This window comes from Balaenoptera ricei, chromosome X (assembly GCF_028023285.1).
Source record: "Balaenoptera ricei isolate mBalRic1 chromosome X, mBalRic1.hap2, whole genome shotgun sequence".
Taxonomy (NCBI): Eukaryota; Metazoa; Chordata; class Mammalia; order Artiodactyla; family Balaenopteridae; genus Balaenoptera; species Balaenoptera ricei.
Genome location: NC_082660.1, coordinates 13,286,179 through 13,311,429, shown reverse-complemented (window position 1 = coordinate 13,311,429; position 25,251 = coordinate 13,286,179). Strand labels below are relative to the sequence as shown.

The following is a 25,251-nucleotide window of genomic DNA, read 5'->3' as shown; positions in this document are numbered from 1 at the left end:
AAATTATCCTTATGCCAATGAGGCACATTTTGGGGCAAATTCTGCTCCCCTTTACTGGTATTGGAACTAAGGAAGAAAACCAAAGAAAGGATCAGAGTGTCTCTTCCCTGCCTGCTGCAGCCATGGGGAAAGTAGTATCTTTCTAGACAGACACAAAATTTTTGTTCTTCCTCCTTGAGTCTGTTATACCTAATCTCCTGCATTTTCACCCCCATATATACACCTTGAAGTTCTCTGTGGCCTGAGGCCGACAGTGAGGTCTGGACTCTTTCATATATTCAGAACCCTCAGGGCTTAAAGAGGCCATCTCAGTGAGACACTGGAGCAGAGGTAAAAAGGCATCAGGGAAGGACTAAAACCCAAAGGCTGGAAGGAGGCTAGAGAAAGAGCCACTGACATGGGGAAGGTTTCAGAAGTGTAGGGCTCTGAGGGATGTAGAAGCTGAGGTATAAAATGGGAAGAGAAACACAAGCAACTGTTGGACATCTGATGGTGCTTTGGCAGAAAGAGTTGAGCAACTATTGACCCTTGGGCCCAAAATGGGTTTCAGCAGGATGATCTAATTCCAAAGCTTGGTGCTAATCCTGTAAGGGAGCCCATCAGAAGGGGTATAAACAGGATGAAATATTACAGTTGCCAGAGGGTATGTCTAAAATGACAAAGGAAAGCAGTAACCCAGTTAAATTTCAGTAGGTGTGCAAACATCCTGGCACAAGTTGTTCGAAGGCCATTCCTCAAAAATGTTATGGAGAGAGGAACATATATTTATAACTTGTTAGACTTTTTCAGCAATTTATGAGCCAAAAAGTTTGAAGAACGTTTATAAATCCCATCTCAAATTATAGTTACGTGGCCTGCATTTACTCTACTGCGTGGCATAGAAGATACACAGAGAATTGGGAAAAAATCACAAAGACAGAAAAAAAAATCACCCATGCTCTAGTGTGGAGGGTATAATAGACTCTGGGTAATAAATTGTCTATATAAATTGTCATTCACCCCCAAACAGACCCTGAGACAAGGATTTAGGTGCATGTAGTTTATTTGGGAGGGGCTCTCCGGAAGCACGGGGAGGGAGAGGGGAAGTGGCACAGGGAGGGGATGAAAGGCAATATAGGGTACCACACAGGGCAACTGGAGCACAGGCCGGCTGGGGACCCCTGAGAGACTGGGGGGAGCACATTCCAGAATTTGCCACCAAGGGCCGAGGAGGCTGGGGTGTCTACCCACCGACTCCCGTCCCTCTTTGGTCGAGAATTGTCCTGCAGTATTAATTCAGGGCACTCCGGCCTGCCCCACACCTTCCCTTGGCCAGGATCACCCTCAGTCAGAGAAACACAGGAAGCCCAGGTCTGTAAGTGACCTCTGGGGTCCACCAACCGCAACCAGTATGTCAGTTCTTCCCTTGGTCCAGTCAAGTTATCAAACATATACAGAAAATGAGACAATTTCAGTTTTTAAATATACTTCAAATTATTGGGGATAAAAATAGGATTTCTAAGTTTCTAAATTATCTCAGTAAAATACATTATCTTTTTTTTTTAATTTCAAAATAAGAATCATTAAAGCTCTGGGCTTCCCCAGTGGCACAGTGGTTGAGAATCTGCCTGCCAATGCAGGGGACACGGGTTCGAGCCCTGGTCTGGGAAGATCCCACATGCCGCGGAGCAACTAGGCCCGTGAGCCACAATTACTGAGCCTGCGCGTCTGGAGCCTGTGCTCCGCAACAAGAGAGGCCACGATAGTGAGAGGCCCGCGCACAGCGATGAAGAGTGGCCCCCGCTTGCTGCAACTGGGGAAAGCCCTCGCACAGAAACGAAGACCCAACACAGCCATAAATAAAAAAAAAAAAAATTAAAAAAAAAAAAGACAAAACTGTAGTTCCCAGAGGCTCTCATTAAAAAAAAAAAAAAAAAAAAGAATCATTAAAGCTCAAAAATACCATCATGGCATATGAGTCATTGTGGCTAATTATAAAAATTTAAGAGCACTATATTTAAATAACCTTTTGTGAGAGGTTTTATACGTGGAGATATGGTGACCCAACTTTGTAGCTTATTAGGTCTCCTGGCCCAGAAGGCTGATCCTGCCAGCGTCAGGGAGGTAACGCTAGTGGTGAAGGAGCCCAAGACAAGGAGAGAGGGGGACTGGAGGGAGACTGGGAGCCCCGTGTTCTACTCCCACTTCCATAATTAGCTGTTTCTGTATAAGCAGGCTGTCTCAATTTCTTTTTCTTTTTTAATTTTTATTTAACCAAAACTTATTAGCACTTATTGTGTGCCTGGTACAGCTCCCAACACTTTTCAAGTGACTGTCCACTAGAACATCAATCAGGTGAGATTTCAACCACACCCTCTTAGCTCCCTTATGAACAGAAACAACAATCATGCTAATGGTACACTCACTTTTTTGACTGGGAATTCTAACATTTCATAAAGAAGTCAACACATTATTTCATTTCACCGTTACAAAAATTACAACAGTCCTGTGAAATATGAAAAGTAAATACCCTTATCCCTTTTTACAGATCAGAAAACTAAGGCTTATAATTTGCCCAAAGTCACACAGTTGACAATTAGAAGAATCAGAGCTCAAACTCAGACATCTCTTCAACAAAATTCAATGCTTTTGAATTTATCCTTACTATATATAAGTAGTGCTCTATTAAATGTGAACCTCCAAAACATAACAGAAGGAAGGAAGGAAGGAAGAGGGAAGGAGGGAGGGAAGGAAGGAAGGAAGGAAGAGGGAGGGAGGGAGGGAAGGAGGGAAGGAAGGAAGGAAGGAAAGAAGGAAGAGGGAGGGAGGGAGGGAAAAAGAGTTTGTAAGTCTGTCACCATGAAATTTGGGGGGTATCTTAAGAACCAATTGGAAAAGTTTGCTTTGATTCAGCAAAGACAATGTCAAGGAAGGTGGTCTAGAGGCAGTTAGTTCATTTGAACAACTTTTTTCAGTTAAAAAATTTAATATAAAAGTGTTAACAGCTCATTGTAGAAATTTAGACAGAGAATTCTTAAAAAAAAAAAAAAAGGAGAAAATCATCCATAAGTCTTACATGTGATGTTTTGATATATTTCTTTCCAACTTTCCTTTGTCTTTTGGACAGAATCCAGAGCATACAATTTGATATCTTTTTTAGGGTCTATAGCCTAAGCATTTCTGCCCACGACTCCTCTAGGCAGCAGGTGGCGCTCTGCAGATACCAGCTGGCCTCTCTGGGCACCATGTCCAGAGGAGGGCTCTGAGGAGCCCTGGTGGTCACTAGAGGACAACGCCCCTGCTTTCACAGATCCCTCCTAGGATTAGCTCCAGCACAACACGTCCCGTCTAAATGAAGCGAAGCATCCCCACTCCTCAAAAACTAGCACTTTTAATAATCAAAAGCATATCTTCAGCACCTACTTTTGCACGGTCCTGTACTAGGTACAGAAGAGGTCAAGAAAAGCATAAGCCATGGACACTCAGTGACATTTTCTCTTATTCCATCCTGGAAATTAAAAAGGCTCATGCACCCTGGGTCACAGGACTACGAGTTTCTTAAGGGTTGGTTGGGTCTATGTCTTGTTCATTTTATGCCTATTTTGCTTATTGAACAAATATATAATTAAAACTAAAAATCTAGAACTGTGCATCCCATTTGTCTGGCCTGTACTGTCTTACTTGCAGGTAAGGAAATGGGTTCACAATGCTCAAAATAACCCACTCCTCCGCTGCCACGCTCCTAGCCAAATCCTCCTCTCAAGTCCACTTACCCCAGATCAGTCTGGACACCATCTTATTAGGCTTTTCCCAAGAGATCTCCTGTGACCCAAACACATCCTATTTCTCTAACCATTTCAAGCCCAGAAGAATCCCTGGGGGTACTGAGGAAATGATTCTCCCTGAGCACAATTTCCCTTTTTAACAATTTTAAGGTGACTTGTGTACATGAGCGCATAATGAAAAGATGCTCCCTCCTATGGGAGCTGGAACCCAGCTAAACCTGGATTTAAAACTCTCATTTTCTTTATTTAAACAACTGTTAGTGTCACAGAGGACCCAGGCATGCTGGAAAAGACACGTGGCTTAAAAACGTTGGCTTGACTCTCAATTTTTTGATGATCCAAAAGCTAATGTGCCTGATGTGACGGTGCCTCATACCGTAAAGCATCACACAGCTGTATGATCTGTCTTTATGATCTTCCCTAGGAAGTCTGTCCTGGCTAAGTGGACGGGGGTCATGGATCCCCTTAGGTCCCACTCCATCTAAATAGGAAACTCTCTCTGCTAAATGACCGCCTCAGCAAGTGTGTACACGCCTGTATATCAGGGACAGCAACCTAAGGCCGGCTGGCCAAACCTGGCCTTCTGCCTGTTTTCATATGGCCCACAAGCTGAGTGGTTTTGACATTTTTTATGGCTGGGGAAAAAAATCAAAAGAAGAAGAATACTTCACAACATGTGAAAATTACACAAAATTCCCATTTCAGTGTCCATAAATAAACAACATTTTACTGAAATTCAGTTTTACTGAATTTACTGAAATTCAGCCATGACCATTTGCTGACATCATGTCTATGGCTGCTTTTGCGCTATAAGGGCAGAGTTGAGTGGTTGCAACAGGAACCTCATGGCCCACAAAACCAAAAATATCGGGCTTCCCTGGTGGCGCAGTGGTTGAGAATCTGCCTGCCAATGCAGGGGACACGGGTTCGAGCCCTGGTCTGGGAAGATCCCACATGCCGCGGAGCAACTGGGCCCGTGAGCCACAACTACTGAGCCTGCACGTCTGGAGCCTGTGCTCCGCAACAAGAGAGGCCGCGATAGTGAGAGGCCCGCGCACCGCAATGAAGAGTGGCCCCGCTTGCCACAACTAGAGAAAGCCCTCGCACAGAAACGAAGACCCAACACGGCCATAAATAAATTAATTAATTAATTAAAAAAAAAAAAACCCAAAAATATCCACTATATGGCCCTTTACGGAAAAAGTTCCCCAGTCCCTGGCCTATGTGCACTGAATGTGTGACCAAAGCTCACGTTTCTGTTGCTCTCTGCCTGTCCATACTGGAGCTGTTGGTTCCTTCTTTAGACGGAGGAAAGACCGTCTTCCATTTCACACTGAACCGCCTGTTAGGCTTATTAATTTGTGATAGTGAAGACTACAGGCACTGGTTTTCCAGTATTAAACACTCATGGCTCAGGATGCTTAGTCAATTTATCAGCACATTTAAATACTAATTTAGTATCTCAGGCTCTCCTTGGCACTACGGATATAAAAGTCCCTGGCCACTAAGGATTTAAAATCTGGTCGAGGGACTGAGATACATCCAGGTAAAGCCCTTAAAGAACAAGAGAATGATACTCACACATGTATATTCTCCTTCGTGGAACACTCAGAACAGATGATGCTAGGTCAGTATATGCCCTACTGTCATCGTGGTACAGACATATGTGAGAATATGTTTGATTATAAACCTGCTTTATATATAACTATGGAATATAAAACTTAGGCATCCTCAAGTCCCATTTCCTTAACTTAAAGAAGAGGAAACTGGTGCCCACAGAGTTCCCACCGCCAGTTAGCTGAAAACCAAGACTAGAACCTCCGTCTCTGGATCCCCAAGTCACTTATATTTGTCTACAGCACTTCGGATTTGCAGGCTTTTTAAAGCACAAGTGAAGAATGCTTAAAACTAAATATTGACCACATTTATCTTCATCTTGTAGTATATATATGTATTCCTGAGCCAATCATTTTAACCTTCAATTTTACCTCTGTTGACAATCTAGGAAAGAAAAGATGCCAAATTCTGATTTTTCTGCTCTTCTGTGATGTTTCCAATCATTTAAAGTGGAGAGGGAAAAGATAATAATGAAATTCTTAACAATCTGTTTTGTCCACCATTTATGTTAAAATAAATAAGCATTTCCCATATGTTCTCACGGAGAAACTACTGTACTTTTGTTTTTACATAATTTTATGTTGTTTTAAAATTATGTTTAAAGTATTTCTCATAACAGAGGCCTGACCCTGGTATGAAATTGCCTGACAATAAAAACAAGCACCACCAAAGAGAAAAAAGAAACCTTGAAAAGTTTAAAGTTGACCTGTAGTTATTCTATTTATATGTAGACAGCATAGAAATAAGTGAGTCACATGGACCTATTATCTATTGTCACAGTAAATTCTTCTCACACTGGAAATAAATTTCTTTATGTGCCGTATTTCACATTTTCCCCCTGTTTCTTTCTTATGTAACCTTTAGCTATCACCACTGGCCAATTAGTCTGGGTACAATACAAAAAAAGAAAAAGTAATAAAGAACTGAAGTTTAAAGAAGTGTATCTTAGCAACATTTTGGCGCTGTCCTTCCCACGAAATTTCAGCTTTTATCAATCACTGCATAACTAAATGTCAGCTCTAGCTCCTGCTTATTGGGGCTAAGAGACCTGGCCTAGTTGAAAGATCCCAGAGGCTTTGATGTACCTATAATACTTGGCAGTGTCCACTGCCGCAGGCCTCAGCTGAGATTCCTGACTTACTCACTTTGAGGTTAGCCAGAGCTCATTTCTCTGCATCTAAATTGCTGATTTAATTTGAGGCTCTGAATGCTGATCTCAAAGGTCTGACTAGGTAGTTCTGGACTCCTTTTTAGAGGAACTGGGATGTGGATAGCTTTGTGGGCAGCAGATCAGGTCTGTAAGAGAGATGGTACAGGATTTTCCACTTCTGATAATGGCAACCTAGCTTGTTGCTGACCAACTCTCCAGAAAAGGAAAAGCTAGAAAATCCCTTTGAAAACATCAGAGAAATACCAAGGCAGTAAGGATTTGAGGGGCCAAAATCCTGGAGAGAAAGGAAGTGCAAAGAGATGAAGCTGTTATTCAGCATCATTTTCCCCTTAAGGCATTTACCAAATTTCAAGCAGCACCAAGAGAAACTGAGAGCTGAGAAGAGCTTCTAGCAGTTTCAGGATGAAGGGGAATAATAAATGAAGTTCAGGGCCCACCAAGGAGAGAAGCCAGGGTAAACACCCCAGGCTTACAGTTGAGATGCCCAAAGAGGTACATCCTAGTAGTAGCACTGAACCATAAATAGACCAGTTCTCACAAAGACCAAGCCCAGCCTCCAATCTGTTCAATCCCTGACAAGGTCAGATACACCACCACCTCCTACCTGCCCACAAGAAGCAAAAGCTAATCTTTTCTGGAAGATAATACTATCCAGAGCCCCAAATTATCTACACTTCTTCATATACAAAATCAAGTAGTCAAACAAAAATTGCCTCATATACTGGGAGAGAAAACAAAATGGTCGAAAAACAAGAGAAGAAATATATAATAGAAACAGACTTATAGAGGTTCCACAAGTTAGAGTTACCAAAGAGGGATTTTACAATATATCGGGACTAATTCAAGAAATTAGGTGACAAGATAGAATCAAATGGAAATTCTAGAATTGCAATAGACAGTAACTGAAATTAAGAACTAAACGGAAGCTTCAGAAGCAGACTAGACACAGCTGGAGAGAATTTTTGAGCTGAAAATGGCCAGACTGAAGTACAATGAGAAAAAAGGACGGAAAACACAGAAAAGGTAATAGAGATGTATGGGCAAAATGGTGAAATGAAATTGTGTTTAAAATAGTTCCCAGTCACAGAGGCCTGACTGAAGTATGAAATCGCCTGCCTCAATAAAAGCAAAAACAACCAAAAGGGGAAAAAACTTTAAAAGCTTTAAGTTAACCTGCAGTTATTCTATTTACATGTAGACAGCATAAAGAAGAAGAGGAAAAAGAGAATGGGGCAGAAACAATCTTTGAAGTTGTAATGGTTGAGAACTTTCCAAATGTGGCTAAAATCATCAAGCCACAAGTTTAAAAAAAAAGCTATGAATCTCAAGCAGGAAAAATACAAAGAAAACCAAATCTAAGTGCAACATAGTAATGCTGTTGAAAACCAAAGATAAAGAGAAACATCTTAAAATGAGTCAAAGAGAAAAAAAATCAATAATTTTAAAGGAGCTACAATGAAACTGACATCTGGCTTCATAGCGGAAGTCAGAGGACAATGAATGGCAACTTCAAAGTGGGGAAGACAAGAACAGCCAGGCTAGAATTCTATGCCCAGTGACAATATCCTCTCCAAATTACATTAAATAAAGACATTTTCAGACAAATGAAACCATAAAATGTATCCCCATTAGACTTATACTAAGTGAAATACTTAAGGACGTTCTTTGGGCAGAAGTGAAATAATCTCAGATGATGTCACAGAGATGCAGGAAGGAGTGGAGAGCAAGAAAAGGTGAATACAGGAATAAATCTAAAGGTAAATATGTGAGTAAATGTAAGTATGTAAAAACAATTAACATAATGTCTTGTGGGTTTTAAAATATGGATAGAGTTGAAATATAGAATAACAATAACCAAAAAAAAAAGGCAGGAGGAAATTAGAATGAAGTTAAAGTGTCCTATTACCCTTGTCTGGGAAGTAGGAAAGTTCTAATTTATAGTAAATTTTAATAAGTCAAGGATACATGTTGTAAACACTAGAGTAGCCCCTAAAAGAATATTGAGTTTGTATAATTTACAAATTCATGCTGGGAGGTGGGGGGAGGATAGAATAATTTAAATGTTTAATTAATTTAAAAGAAGGCAAGAAGGGAGGGAAAAAGGATTATGAAACAGGTGTGACCAACAAAAACCAAATAATAAAATGGTAGATTTAAACCCAAATATAGGGACTTCCCTGGTGGCACAGTGGTTAAGTATCCATCTGCCAATGCAGGAGACATGGGTTCCATCCCTGGTCTGGGAAGATCCCACATGCCATGGAGCAACTAAGCCCATGCACCACAACTACTGAGCCTGCACTCTAGAGCCTGCAAGCCACAACTACTGAGCCCGCGTGCCACAACTACTGAAGCCCACACACCTAGAGCCCATGCTCCGCAACAAGAGAAGCCACCACAGTGAGAAGCCCGTGCACCGCAATGAAGAGTAGCCCCCGCTCGCCGCAACTGGAGAAAGCCCGCACGCAGCATCGAAGACCCAACAAAGCCAAAAAAAAAAAAAAAATTAATTAATTAATTTTTTTAAAAACCCAAATATATCAGCAAAATTGAGGTTATCAGAGTGTCTGTGTTTATAGGGCAGAAACCTATAGCCAAGTTACAAATAGCAAATACATTTGTGTGAAGTCACTCATGTCATGCATACACACAAAATACCAACATTGACAAAGGTAACTTAAAATTCATAATGCAAAGACATCCATGGCAAATTGGTCAATGGGCGTCATCAATTAAATGAGTATTTAAGATTACTCAAGGCACAAGAAAACTTGAAATGCTGTGAAATTTTACAGCCCGTATAGGAAAGAAACTTGATAGTGGCTTTCTCAGATGATCCTAAACATTTTATAATAATCTTAAACACTTATATGACATTACCAATAACGAGTTATGAAGCTGAAAGAAACTTTTCTAACCTCTCATTAAAAATAAGTCACTTTGAATCAACCATGCTAGAAGACTGAGGTATCTTTCTAATTTCTCTATAGAAAAACATCACCCAACAGGCACATGAAAAGATGCTCAACATCCTTAAGCATTAGGGAAATGCAAATCAAAACCATAATGAGATATCACCTCACGTCTGTCAGAAGGACTGTCATCAAAAAGAACACAAATAACAAATGCTGGCGAGGGTATGGAGGAAAGGGAACCCTCCTGCACTGTTGGTGGGAATGTAAATTGGTGTACCCACTGTGGAGAACAGTATGGAGGTTTCTCAAAAAACTAAAAATAGAACTACCATATGACCTATTAATTCCATTCCTGGGTATATATCCAAAAAAACCAAAAAACTAATTCAAAAAGACACATGCACCCCAATGTTCATAGCAGCATTATTTATAATTGCTAAGATATGAAAGCAACCCAAGTGTCCATCAACGGATGGATAAAGAAGATGTAGTGTATACACACACACACACACACACACACACACACACACACACACACACACACAATGGAATACTACTCAGCCATAAAAAAGTGAAATTTTGCCATTTGCAGCAACACGGATAGTAGAACCTACCAGAATTCATTCATTCTTTTATTCCTTCCTTCATGTATCCATCTATTCATGTGTTCAATAAATACTTATCAAGCACCTACTACAGGTTAGGGACTGTCCTAGTGTCAGTGAATATGCTAATGAATGTCATAGCCTCTCTCTCTTTTTTTTTTTTTTTTTTTTGAGCTTATATTCTAGTGGTAGGAGACAGAGAGTAAACAAGTAAACAAACAAATGAACAAAATAGTTCTCAAAAAGATTATAGTGGATGACATTTACCAAAGAGAAATGGAGACATACATCCATACAAAAACTGTATGTGAATGTTTATGACAGCTTGATTCATCATCATCCAAAACTGAAAACAACCCTAATACCCATTAACTGAAGAACGGATAAACAAACTGTAGCCTAGCCATGCAATGGACTCAGCAATAGAAAGGAAGGGACTACTGATACATGCAACAACATGAGTTGAAAGAAGCCAGGCTCAAACAACTGCACACTGTATGATGTCATTCATATATTTTGGAAAAGATCAGTGGCTGCCAGGAGATTTATTTGCTTTCTTTCTTTTTTTTCTTTTACTTTTTCTAGGAGCTTTATTTTCTGTAAGAACAACTTAGTACGTAATGGAGGTTATAAACTAAAGAAAGTTTGGATGTGGAAAAAAACTTCCCTCCTGGGTGGAGGAAGAGGATAGACTACAGAGGGACATGAGAGGATTGGGGGGGCTGATGGAATGGTCTATATCTTGATTGTGCTGGTGGTGGTTACATGGCTGTGGAAGATTGTCAAAATTCATAGAAATGCACGACTAAAAGTTTACTGTGTAAGTTACACCTCAGTCAACCTGAAAGAAGAAACTGGATGATAGAACAGCGTTGGTCATTCCTTTAGTCTGAGTGGCCAATGAAGACCTCCTACAGAAGGTGACATTTAATGTATAAAATGAACCTGCAGCCTCTTAGGGGTTCCTAGGCAAATCAAATCATTTCATGTAGCAGCAAATATCAGATACTAATCTAATACTTAATAACCAGAATTTCAAAGATGACTGTAATAAAAAAGATCCCTTGATCTATTACAGGGAAGTAGAAAAAGGAATGGAGAAAAATTTTTTTCTTTTATTCTGCACAACATGTGTTTTAATTAAGAGGGAATTTATGCAAACCCCACACACTAGGAGGATTTACAAGTGCAAAAATGCAAATTTAGTCTATTTTCAAAGGATGGTATTGACAAGCACAGTTCAAAAAAACCTCACCAGGGAGCCCTTTCAGTCTATGCTCTATGTTTCATGATTAAGCATGTGACCTGTCTCGCCTCCATGCATTTTAAGTTGCCAAAAATGATAATTAATCACATAAAAGTCTACCACTTTAAAAGATAATGTGTGAGAGACAAGGTCAGACTTCTTTGCTGCCCTTATCTCCATAGCACTCCAACTCAAAGAGTCTTGCTGGGAACCCCCCCTCCCATTGCACCTGCCCTCTGAGCTCTCCCAGAGCCGGCCAGCAGCTGTGACAGATCCCTCCCCATGGGGAGACAGGAGCTGAGTTTCCTTCTGGAGAGGCAGCATATGCTTCAGAAAAATCATACCCTAGAGAAGTTATGGACTGGTGACTCATGTAAACTCCTCCAACAGAGAGACTTCCTGGGAAAGATGCTTTACGAGAGATTAAATTGTCCTCCCTTGTGAGAAATGGCCAGTCTCCTTGGGATCAGTGAAGCTGGGCTCTAGAACAGTAGAGGAGCTTTGGAATCACTGGGGTGATCCCCTCAGAAGAGGGCTAACTGGGAATCACTCAGGGTATCTTCCCACAGAACAGTAGAGTTCAGGATCAGTAGCTCCCACTGCCCAGAGAAGGGAAATGGAATTAGACTTTGTTTTGATGGTTTCTGAAGAAAAGTTTTCAGTTTCCCTGAAGGAATTGGGACTTGGAATGAGGAAAGCAGGGTTCTAGTGTGACTCTACTCTGAATTTGTTGTGACAAGGCCAAATTCCATCACCTCTTTTGGTCTCTGTGTCAAACAAGGTGAGATATTGTGATTTATAAGAAATATATATTTGGTCATTCAGATGACCAAATACATATTTCTCATATACATTTGGTCTTGGTCCAGTCCCTGGCTCACACTCTTTTTTTTTTTTTTTTTTTTTAATGTCTGAAACATTTATATCAACATATTTCCATACATATTTCCATACAAATACAAATATAAGATTTTTAGAAATTTCATGTAATGTCTGAAACATTTATATTAACATGTTTCCATACAAATAACCCAATGAAAGTTTAGTATTAGTTGTTTTGTTTGTTTTTTTATACTGCAGGTTCTTATTAGGCATCAGTTTTATACACATCAGTGTATACATGTCAATCCCAATCGCCCAATTCAGCACACCACCATCCCCACCCCACCGCAGTTTTCCCCCCTTGGTGTCCATATGTCCATTCTCTACATCTGTGTCTCAACTTCTGCCCTGCAAACTGGCTCATCTGTACCATTTTTCTAGGTTCCGCATACATGCATTAATATACGATATTTGTTTTTCTCTTTCTGACTTACTTCACTCTGTATGACAGTCTCTAGATCCATCCACGTCTCAACAAATGACTCAATTTCGTTCCTTTTTATGGCTGAGTAATATTCCATTGTATATATGTACCACATCTTCTTTATCCATTCGTCTGTTGATGGGCATTTAGGTTGCTTCCATGACCTGGCTATTGTAAATAGTGCTGCAATGAACATTCGGGTGCATGTGTCTTTTTGAATTACGGTTTTCTCTGGGTATATGCCCAGTAGTGGGATTGCTGGGTCATATGGTAATTCTATTTTTAGTTTTTTAAGGAACCTCCATATTGTTCTCCATAGTGGCTGTATCAATTTACATTCCCACCAACAGTGCAAGAGGGTTCCCTTTTCACCACACCCTCTCCAGCATTTGTTGTTTGTAGATTTTCTGATGATGCCCATTCTAACAGGAGTGAGGTGATACCGCATTGCAGTTTTGATTTGCATTTCTCTAATAATTAGTGATGTTGAGCATCTTTTCATGTGCTTCGTGGCCATCTGTATGTCTTCTTTGGAGAAATGTCTATTTAGGTCTTCTGCCCATTTTTGGATTGGGGTGTTTGTTTCTTTGATATTGAGCTGAATGAGCTGTTTATATATTTTGGAGATTAATCCTTTGTCCGTTGATTCATTTGCAAATATTTTCTCCCATTCTGAGGGTTGTCTTTTCATCTTGTTTATGGTTTCCTTTGCTGTGCAAAAGCTTTGAAGTTTCATTAGGTCCCATTTGTTTATTTTTGTTTTTATTTCCATTACTCTAGGAGGTGGATCAAAAAAGATCTTGCTGTGATTTATGTCAAAGAGTGTTCTTCCTATGTTTTCCTCTAAGAGTTTTATAGTGTCCAGTCTTATATTTAGGTCTCTAATCCATTTTGAGTTTATTTTTGTGTATGGTGTTAGGGAGTATTCTAATTTCATTCTTTTACATGTAGCTGTCCAGTTTTCCCAGCACCACTTATTGAAGAGACTGTCTTTTCTCCATTGTATATCTTTGCCTCCTTTGTCATAGATTAGTTGACCATAGGTGCGTGGGTTAATCTCTGGGCTTTCTATCTTGTTCCATTGATCTATGTTTCTGTTTTTGTGCCAGTACCATATTGTCTTGATTACTGTAGCTTTGTAGTATAGTCTGAAGTCAGGGAGTCTGATTCCTCCAGCTCCATTTTTTTGCCTCAAGACTGCTTTGCCTATTCGGGGTCTTTTGTGTCTCCATACAAATTTTAAGATGATTTGTTCTAGCTCCGTAAAAAATGCCATTGGTAATTTGATAGGGATTGCATTGAATCTGTAGATTGCTTTGGGTAGTATACTCATTTTCACAATGTTGATTCTTCCAATCCAAGAACATGGTATATCTCTCCATCTGTTGGTATCATCTTTAATTTCTTTCATCAGTGTCTTATAGTTTTCTGCATACAGGTCTTTTGTCTCCCTAGGTAGGTTTATTCCTAGGTATTTTATTCTTTTTGTTGCAATGGTAAATGGGAGTGTTTCCATAATTTCTCTTTCAGATTTTTCATCATTAGTGTATAAGAATGCAAGAGATTTCTGTGCATTAATTTTGTATCCTGCAACTTTACCATATTCATTAATTAGCTCTAGCAGTTTTCTGGTGGCAGTTTTAGGATTCTCTATGTATAGTATCATGTCATCCGCAAACAGTGACAGTTTTACTTCTTCTTTTCCAATTTGTATTCCTTTTATTTCTTTTTCTTCTCTGATTGCCGTGGCTAGGACTTCCAAAACTATGTTGAATAATAGTGGTGAGAGTGGACATCCTTGTCTCGTTCCTGATCTTAGAGGAAATGCTTTCAGTTTTTCACCATTGAGAATGATGTTTGCTGTGGGTTTGTCATATATGGCCTTTATTATGTTGAGGTAGGTTCCCTCTATGCCCACTTTCTGGAGAGTTTTTATCAGAAATGGGTGTTGAATTTTGTCAAAAGCTTTTTCTGCATCTACTGAGATGATCATATGGTTTTTATTCTTCAATTTGTTAATATGGTGTATCACATTGATTGATTTGCATATATTGAAGAATCCTTGCATCCCTGGGATAAATCCCACTTGATCGTGGTGTATGATCCTTTTAATGTGTTGTTGGATTCTGTTTGCTAGTATTTTGTTGAGGATTTTTGCATCTATATTCATCAGTGATATTGGTCTGTAATTTTCTTTTTTTGTAGTGTCTTTGTCTGGTTTTGGTATCAGGGTGATGGTGGCCTCATAGAATGAGTTTGGGAGTGTTCCTTCCTCTGCAATTTTTTGGAAGAGTTTGAGAAGGATGGGTGTTAGCTCTTCTCTAAATGTTTGATAGAATTCACCTGTGAAGCCATCTGGTCCTGGACTTTTGTTTGTTGGAAGATTTTTAATCACAGTTTCAATTTCATTACTTGTGATTGGTCTGTTCATATTTTCTATTTCTTCCTGGTTCAGTCTTGGAAGGTTATACCTTTCTAAGAATTTGTCCATTTCTTCCAGGTTGTCCATTTTATTGGCATAAAGTTGCTTGTAGTAGTCTCTTAGGATGCTTTGTATTTCTGCAGTGTCTGTTGTAACTTCTCCTTTTTCATTTCTGATTTTATTGATTTGAGTCCTCTCCCTCTTTTTCTTGATGAGTCTGGCTAATGGTTTATCAATTTTGTTTATCTTCTCAAAGAACCAACTTTTAGTTTTATTGATCTTTGCTATTGTTTTCTTTGTTTCTATTTCATTTATTTCTGCTCTGATCTTTATGATTTCTTTCCTTCTGCTAACTTTGGGTTTTGTTTGTTCTTCTTTCTCTAGTTTCTTTAAGTGTAAGGTTAGATTGTTTACTTGAGCTTTTTCTTGTTTCTTTAGGTAGGCTTGTATAGCTATAAACTTCCCTCTTAGAACTGCTTTTGCTGCATCCCATAGGTTTTGGGTCGTCGTGTTTTCATTGTCATTTGTCTCTAGGTATTTTTTGATTTCCTCTTTGATTTCTTCAGTGATCTCTTGGTTATTTAGTAACGTATTGTTTAGCCTCCATGTGTTTGTCCTTTTTACGTTTTTTTCCCTGTAATTCATTTCTAATCTCATAGCGTTGTGGTCAGAAAAGATGCTTGATATGATTTCAATTTTCTTAAATTTACTGAGGCTTGATTTGTGACCCAAGATGTGATCTATCTTGGAGAATGTTCCGTGCGCACTTGAGAAGAACGTGTAATCTGCTGTTTTTGGATGGAATGTCCGATATATATCAATTAAATCTATCTGGTCTATTGTGTCATTTAAAGCTTCTGTTTCCTTATTTATTTTCATTTTGGATGATCTGTCCATTGGTGTAAGTGAGGTGTTAAAGTCCCCCACTATTATTGTGTTACTGTCGATTTCCTCTTTTATAGCTGTTAGCAGTTGCCTTATGTATTGAGGTGCTCCTATGTTGGGTGCATATATATTTATAATTGTTATATCTTCTTCTTGGATTGATCCCTGGATCATTATGTAGTGTCCTTCCTTGTCTCTTGTAACATTCTTTAATTTAAAGTCTATTTTATCTGATATGAGTATAGCTACTCCAGCTTTCTTTTGATTTCCATTTGCATGGAATATCTTTTTCCATCCCATCACTTTCAGTCTGTATGTGTCCCTAGGTCTAAAGTGGGTCTCTTGTAGACAGCATATATATGGGTCTTGTTTTTGTATCCATTCAGCCAGTCTATGTCTTTTGGTTGGGGCATTTAATCCATTCACGTTTAAGGTAATTATCGATATGTATGTTCCTATGACCATTTTCTTAATTGTTTTGTGTTTGTTTTTGTAGGTCCTTTTCTTCTCTTGTGTTTCCCACTTAGAGAAGTTCCTTTAGCATTTGTTGTAGAGCTGGTTTGGTGGTGCTGAATTCTCTTAGCTTTTGCTTGTCTGTAAAGCTTTTGATTTCTCCATCAAATCTAAATGAGATCCTTGCCGGGTAGAGTAATCTTGGTTGTAGGTTCTTCCCTTTCATCACTTTAAGTATATCATGCCACTCCCTTCTGGCTTGCAGAGTTTCTGCTGAGAAATCAGCTGTTAACCTTATGGGAGTTCCCTTGTATGTTATTTGTCGTTTTTCCCTTGCTGCTTTCAATAATTTTTCTTTGTCTTTAATTTTTGCCACTTTGATTACTATGTGTCTCGGCGTGTTTCTCCTTGGGTTTATCCTGTATGGGACTCTCTGCGCTTCCTGGACTTGGGTGGCTATTTCCTTTCCCATGTTAGGGAAGTTTTCGACTATAATCTCTTCAAATATTTTCTCTGGTCCTTTCTCTCTCTCTTCTCCTTCTGGGACCCCTATAATGCGAATGTTGTTGCGTTTAATGTTATCCCAGAGGTCTCTTAGGCTGTCTTCATTTCTTTTCATTCTTTTTTCTTTAGTCTGTTCCGCAGCAGTGAATTCCATCATTCTGTCTTCCAGGTCACTTATCCGTTCTTCTGCCTCAGTTATTCTGCTATTGATTCCTTCTAGTGTAGTTTTCATTTCAGTTATTGTATTGGTCATCTCTGTTTGTTTGTTCTTTAATTCTTCTAGGTCTTTGTTAATCATTTCTTGCATCTTCTCAATCTTTGCCTCCATTCTTATTCCAAGGTCCTGGATCATCTTCACTATCATTATTCTGAATTCTTTTTCTGGAAGGTTGCCTATCTCCACTTCATTTAGTTGTTTTTCTGGGGTTTTTTCTTGTTCCTTCATCTGGTACATAGCCCTCTGCCTTTTCATCTTCTCTATCTTTCTGTAACTGTGGTTTTTGGTCCACAGGCTGCAGGATTATAGTTTTTCTTGCTTCTGTTGTCTGCCCTCTGGTGGTTGAGGCTATCTAAGAGGCTTGATGGGAGGCTCTGGTGGTGGGTAGAGCTGACTGTTGCTGTGGCGGTCAGAGCTCAGTAAAACCTTAATCCACTTGACTGTTGATGGGTGGGGCTGGGTTCCCTCCCTGTTGCTGTGGCGGTCAGAGCTCAGTAAAACCTTAATCCACTTGACTGTTGATGGGTGGGGCTGGGTTCCCTCCCTGTTGGCTGTTTTGCCTGAGGCAACCCAACACTGGAGCCTACCCGTGCTCTTTGGTGGGGTTAATGGCAGACTCTGGGAGGGCTCATGCCAAGGAGAACTTCCCAGAACCTCTGCTGCCAGTGTCCTTATCCCCACGGTGAAACAGAGCCACCACTCGCCTCTGCAGGAGACCCCCCAACACCAGCAGGTAGGTCTGGTTCAGTCTCCCCCAGGCTCACTGCTCCTTCCCCTGGGTCCTGATGCACACATTACTTTGTGTGTGCCCTCCAAGAGTGGGGTCTCTGTTTCCCCCAGTCCCGTCAAAGTCCTGCAATCCAATTCCCACTAGGCTTCAAAGTCTGATTCTCTAGGAATTCCTCCTCCCGTTGCCTGACCCCCAGGTTGGGAAGCCTGACGTGGGGCTCAGAACCTTTACTCCAGTGGGTGGACTTCTGTGGTATAAGTGTTCGCCAGTCTGTGAGTCACCCACCCAGCAGTTACGGGGTTTGATTTTACTCTGCTTGCGCCCCTCCTACCGTCTCACTGTGGCTTCTCCTCTGTCCTTGGACGTGGGGTATCCTCCTTGGTGAAGTCCAGGGTCTTCCTGTCAATGATGGTCCAGCAGTCAGTTGTGATTCTGGTGCTCTCGCAAGAGGGAGTGACAGCACGTCCTTCTACTCCGCCATCTTGGTTAATCTCCCCTGGCTCACACTCTTAAAACCCTTGGAATTTCCTAAGTGTGTTGAGAGTGATAAAGGTGTCTTTTGTTATGTTAATGACTTTGGGAAAGCAGTTAAGGATGGGGGCTGGTCACCAAGTGATTCAACTCGTGATTAGAGGGCTGGAACTTTCAGTCCCAGCCCCAGACCTCTGGGGAGGGGGATGTGGCTGGAGGTTGAATCAGTTGTCAGTGGCCAATGGTTTAATCAATCATGACTACGTAAGGAAGCCTTCATAAACACCCAAAAGGACAAGGTTCGGAGAGCTTCTGGGTTGGTGAACACGTGGAGATGCAGGGAGAGTGGCACCTGGAGAGGGCCGGGAAGCTCCCTTTCCTCATACCTTGCCCTATGCATCTCTTCCACCTGGCTGTTCCTGAGGATAAAAGTATTGTACCCTTTTACAATAAGCCAGTGATTTAATAAGCAACATGCTTTCCTGAGTTCTGTGAGTCACTCTAGCAAATTAATGGAACCTGAGGACAGGGGGTCATGGGGACCTCTGATTTTTAGCCAGATGGTCGGAAGCACAGGTTTGTGACTGGCATCTGAAGTGGGAGTGGCGGGTGGGGCAGTCTTGTAGGACTGAGCCCTCAACCTGTGAAATCCGACGCTATCTCTGGGTTGATAGTGTCAGAATTGAGTTGAATTCTCAGACACCTAGCTGGTGTTCTGAGAATTGCTTGTTGGATGTGTGGGGAACCCCCTCCCCCAATGTTGGAAGTTGAGTCTCAGAGCACCATTTATAAGGGTATGAACTTGAGGATGACTTCTACTTGTAGCTGCTACACTTTATCATTTTGTCGCCGCTTAAACATCAACCAATCTGTAGCTATTGTCCTCTTACTAGATGTAAGGTGGGCCTGGGCGTTGTAGCAGGCACAGACCCCACGGAGCATCTCATATAATGAAGGAAGTAGAAAACACATCTATAAAAAGGACCTAGTAATACAAGGTAGGATAAATTTGATATTTAAAGAACAGTACAGGCAAAAGCATCTTAGGAAAGGGGAAAATATCAGTGAAAGCCAAAGGGTCAGGGAATGCTTCATAGAAGAGAAGGGCTTGAACTGTGTCTTGAAAGATTGGTAGCATTTGGATAGATGGAGGGAAGAGCCCAGTCATCAGGGAGGGGAAAGTGAAGTAAAAGCGGGTAGAAGTCAGGCAGCATGTATGGGAGGCGATAAGAGCTTAGCTAGAGCAGTGTTTGGTGAAGTTTGAGATAAGAAGGTAAAAAGATAGACTGGCAGATGGAAGAGGGCCTGGCAAAAGAGAATGGAAGGATCAGACAGAAGTTCACAGCGCAGACTGGAAAGTGAACCCCATAGGTATTCTTCAGAAAGTCTCAAAACCTCATCAATGGGATGCCTAAATTCCCCAAGTCTGTGACTGGTGATTGTATTGGGTTGCCTGTATTCTTTTCCCTTCATCTTTGAGTATCTTCCAATAGAAGATATTTTACAGACAGGAAGAGCCCATGCAGCTGGGAGGCATTCGATATTTGCCTGAGGGATTCCTGATACCCTCAATGAAAGAAAGCAGCTAACATGGATCCTGGGAAAGAGATTTGGACCCCAAGGCACAGAACAAACTCTCTTCTGCGTTGTCCAACAGAACTTTCTGCAGTTATGGAAATGTTTTGTATCTGTGCTGTCCAGTAGAATCACATGTGGCACTGAGCACTTGACATGTGGCTGGTTTGACTAAGGAACTGAATTTTTAGTTTTATTTAAATTAAATCTTGGGAGTTCCCTGATGGCCTAGTGGTTAGGATTCCGGGCTTTCACTGCTGTGGCCCAGGTTCAATCCCTAGTCAGGGAACTGAGATCCCGCAAGCCGTGTGGTGCAGCCAAAATAATAATAATAATAATAATAATAATAATAAATTAAATCTAAATTTAAATAACCACATGTGGTTAGTGGCTCCCATGTTGGACCATGCAGCTCTAGATGTCAGGAGAGGCTGAAAACTACATTATCTCATAAATTCCTTGCAGTGAATTCAAAGAATCTGTACTTCAAGAAGGTTGCATTAATGTAATACTTTCCTGTTTCTTTACACATTCCAAATCACAAGGGAGGGGAAAACCTAGGAAAAGTCTTTTCTATGGAATCAAAGAAGGATCACTTTACAGTGGAGCACATCTGGCCTTAGGATTTATTCTGTCAGCCCCATTCTAGCAGAAATAAAACTGAGTAATAATACTGAAGCAGACACAATATAACTTGGGCATGTAATATAAATGCTATTAACATTAAATCCAGCTTTATTCTTTGCTTTTATACTGGAAAAGAAAACGCAAACTCTCCTTACCCTTTTCCTGTTAGGTCTTAAATTCCACTTATATAATACTGAGGCACCTAGTATAGAGATGGGCATCTAGTAGCAAAGACCAGTATGTAAAAAATATATCCATCCATCCCAAACATTCACCTATCTCTCCATCCATCTGCCCATCCACTCATCCAACCATCCAACCTCCTATCCATCCACCTCTTTCCATCTATCCATCCATCAACCCATCTCATCCCCCAAATCTAGTTACTGACTCACAAAGAATAGATTTTCTCTCATTTGCCCAAATAATGAGAGCTTAATAGAGAGGAACAGAGAAGAAGCAGGTGACTGTGTGATATATTTTTTAAGAGTATGCTTTCAGATGATTAACCATACTTTTAATTAATCAATATTTATTTAGTTATTTTTAAACTTTATTTTAAAATTTTTTAAAATTTTATTTTTGGCTGCGTTGGGTCTTCATTGCTGCGCACAGGCTTTCTCCAGTTGCGGCGAGCGGGGGCTACTCTTCGTTGCAGTGTGCGGGCTTCTCATTGCGGTGGCTTCTCTTGTTGTGGAGCACGGGCTCTAGAGCGCAGGCTTCAGTAGTTGCGGCACGCGGGCTCAGTAGTTGTGGTGCATGGGCTTAGTTGCTCCACGGCATGTGGGATCTTCCCAGACCGGGGATCGAACCCGTGTCCCCTGCGTTGGCAGGCGGATTCTTAACCACTGTGCCACCAGGGAAGCCCCTAATCAATATATATATATATTTAAATAAATTTATTTATTTTATTTATTTATTTTTGGCTGCTTTGGGTCCTCGTTGCTGTGCGTGGGCTCTCTGTAGTTGTGGCGAGTGGGGGCTGCTCTCCATTGCGGTACACAGGCTTCTCACTGCAGTGGCCTCTCGTCTTGTAGAGCACGGGGTCTAGGCGCGTGGGCTTCAGTAGCTGCAGCACGTGGGCTCAGTAGTTGTGGCTTGCGGGCTCTAGAGTGCAGGCTCAGTAGTTGTGGTGCACAGGCTTAGTTGCTCCACGGCATGTGGGATCTTCCCGGACCAGGGCTCGAACCCATGTCCCCTGCATTGGCAGACAGATTCTTAACCACTGCACCCCCAGGGAAGCCCTAATCAATATTTTTTGATCACCCATTAGGTACAAGAAACCATCTGAGGCACTGTAAGATATAATATATAAGAAATCTCTGCCTTCTACATTCTTAATAATCTACTTGAAAAGTCAAAGCAATGAATATACGAGAGACTAAAAAAAGAGAAATGAATGAAATACTTCAAAACAGCAAGATGAAAGATGTCACGAGATAATTCATGTATCAGATAATAAGCCTCATGTTTAGAAGAGGGCCAGAAAATCTGGACTAGAATGGTCCAACTTAGGGCTTTAAGGAGGAGGTTTGAGCCAGAATCTGAGTGATGGGCAAGATGACAGATAAAAATCATGAGTTTAAAATTTGGAAGGACCTTAGAAATAATCTAGCTCAAGTCTATTATCTCACAGATGATTCAACTAAGGTCAGAGAGTTAAGAGACTTGGACTGACTCCCTTATATGGGTAGTAATGGCAGAAAAAAAGAAGCCTAAAATGCAGGGCTGTTGATATCCATTCCACTTCCATACATCACATGGGTTGGGGAGAAGAGTCTCCTATTTAGGAAAGGAGAAAGGATTCTGGAGAGTGGATGTGACTCAGCATAAGCAAGGAAGCAGAGCCAGGAACCTGTTGGTGTAACAACCGTGTACGAGGATCTGAATGTGTGTAAGGAGGGGAAGATAGCATGGGGCGAGGGGGAGGCTGGGACCAATAGTGAAGGGGTTTGAATGCCAATCTGCAATTGGTCAGTGTCGTGAAACACAGAATTCTGGTTTCTGGGACTGCCTTGAAGTTTCCCTTTAGTGCCCCAGTATAAACTTTTCTAGAAAAATGTTATTCTTTTCACATTAACAAAGACTCAAGTTCACCTGGGGGAGAGAAAGCTGCAGAAGGGAGGCTGGGATGAGTACTCGCATTGCTGGTCAACCTATAGGGGGCAGGGATGGATGACTACCATCGATCCTGAGTCAGTAGATTTAAGATGGGGGCTAAGAACTTGCATATTTTTAAGCTCCCCAATGATTGCGATGATCATCCAGTTTTGAGGGTCTTCTGGTTCACCCTTTGACCAATCCATCAGATACAGACTACCACTTTGGAAAACTCTTTGACAATATTTACTAAATACCTGCCCCTATGATCCAGCAATCCCTCTCCCAGGCATATACCCAAGAGAAACACTTTTGTTCCCCAACAGGCATGAATAAGAATACCCAGAGCAGGTTATGATCAACCCCAAACTGGAAAAAATCCAATGTCCATCAGTATTAAAATGGATAAATAAACTGAGGTATATTCATACAATGGAACACTACACAACAATTAAAAAGAATAAACCATTGCTATGTGCACCAACGTGGATGACTATCCCAGACATAAGGATAAGCATAAGAAGTATGATTCCATGTATATGAGATTAAAGAACTGGCAAAAATAATACATGGTAATTGAACTCAGAATAGTGATTGCCTCTCTATGGGGTTGGGTATTAACTGGAAAGGGACATAAAGGAAAATCCTGGGGTGCTGGAACTGTTCTATATCTCTGTCTGGGTGGTGGTTATGTTGTTATACAGAATATGTGAAAATATATTGAGCTGTACACTTGTTCAGTTTACTGTATATAATTATACCTTGTTGAGAAGAAAAAATACAGATATTGTGTGTGTGTGTGTGCACGTGTGTGTATTTGCCCTGCCAACCTCATGAGGTTGTTATAAAACTCCAATAGCTTTTAAAGATGAGACACATTGATAAGTACAGTCTTATATATTTTAACTAGCTCAATACCTATTCTTGTTGAAATTGGTTAGAGGCACTACTTGTGATTCAGGTAATCGGTCAGCTTTTTTAGGCCTTAGCAAAACACAAAAAGTTAGTTATATGGTAGCTTACAGTAATTTCTGAACTTGGGAAAGACATGCGGTAACTGTAAACTTACTGAGAACACACCAGAGCTGCCAAATGGTGCAGCCTGGCTTTTGAGAGAGCCTTTCTGCTGATGGGGAATTTGGTCTGCTTTGAAACCCTGGAGAAGAGTTCCCTGCAGCTGTATCTTTCCATTGCACTCCCTCACTTTCCTCTCCCCCACTCCCCACCCCATCCCAGGAAGACAGGAAACGCCATCTGTACCACTGCACTCACCAACCCGGAAACCAAAATCTCATCATCCCATCAAGAAAATGACTGTCATCCTGAGGTGCCCTTGGCCACTGGTAACCAGCCACAGACCTGCTGCCAGCTCCACAGTTTGCCTGCCCTGGCTCAACAGTGAGACTGCCTGTGGTCATCAGGCCTTGGTGGGCATATGTTCAGGGTTAGAGCAAGCTGGTGGTGAGTGGCAGGAACCGAGAAACCCTGTCTAGTGGGCGCCATGTGCAAACCTCATTCCTGGGCTATTATTTTTCAGTCTGAAAAAGTTGTGTGTGCTGAGCAGTGTACTTCAGGCAGCTAAGTATAAACACATGTCTACAAATACTGATAACACTATCTTTATTTGTCCATTACTCCACAAACCCAGATCACCTGGGGACTGTTTGTTCCTCTACAAAGTGAGAAGCCAGCACCGTATGTATTAAAATGTGGGACATTTTCTTCAGAGTATAAATTTTCAAGAGCTGCTTCTATGCCTTCCTCAGTACACTCTCAAATCCCTTTGTATCTTTAACACCATAACATACAGTTGATTTTAAAATAAAAATTGATAGTCTCTGGTTCCTTGCACCAGTTTTTCTTAATTTGACCATATGGTCAACAATGTGTCTGAAGCCTATTCATTACTGTGTCCAGTTCTAGAGCCCAGAAGTACATAAGACATGCTCAGCAATTTATGTGAACAATCTGCAGATATTTCCTGACTGGTTATTTCATCAAGGAAGTGTTTTTTACATGATAGACACCTGATAAATGCTCAAAGAATGAATATGAATGTCTAAGAATGAATAAATGTGAATTTTTAAGCAATATGTTCACACAAGAAATGCAGTTCACAAATATGTATACTTCCCAGAATAAAACACTGTACTGGACTCCCTCCCCCCGCCCAAAAAACAAAAACCCTAGAAGTATTGTATATGGAAGTACATCAATAAAGATACTAAAATTTGAAATCAACCTTGAATGGAGCTTTCTCAAGGAAAGAAAAAATCCAAATAATGCTTGATTTCACCTAAGAGATACTTAGAAAAACCAGCACACAAACTGTTCAGTTCCAGAGAACCAAATACAACATCAGCTGTGAGAAAAGTTAAACTGTCTGAAGAGAATGGATTTCAAGGAAATGCTGCTTATTTTCTCCTCTTGGTTATTTCTGAAAGAATATTTGAAGAAGAAATGCAGTGGGACTTTTCTGTTCTCTGAAGACTTTGAATTGCTTCCAAGAAACATTTACCTGGGGTTTAAACTCTATTAGGTGTGATTTTTTTTTTTTTTTTTTTCTCACCAGTCAATTAATTTTGCAGGGAGTGAGAAGTTAGGAAGAAGCAAGGCTAAATCAGCTGTCTCCAGAAAATGCAC

General features: G+C 40.7%; 1 protein-coding gene across 1 annotated transcript in view; it reads right to left on the bottom strand.

Moving 5' to 3' along the window:
• The window catches only part of GRPR (gastrin releasing peptide receptor), a 37,537-nt gene that overhangs the window by 11,634 nt on the left and 652 nt on the right, over positions 1-25,251 (bottom strand). The window lies entirely within an intron of this gene.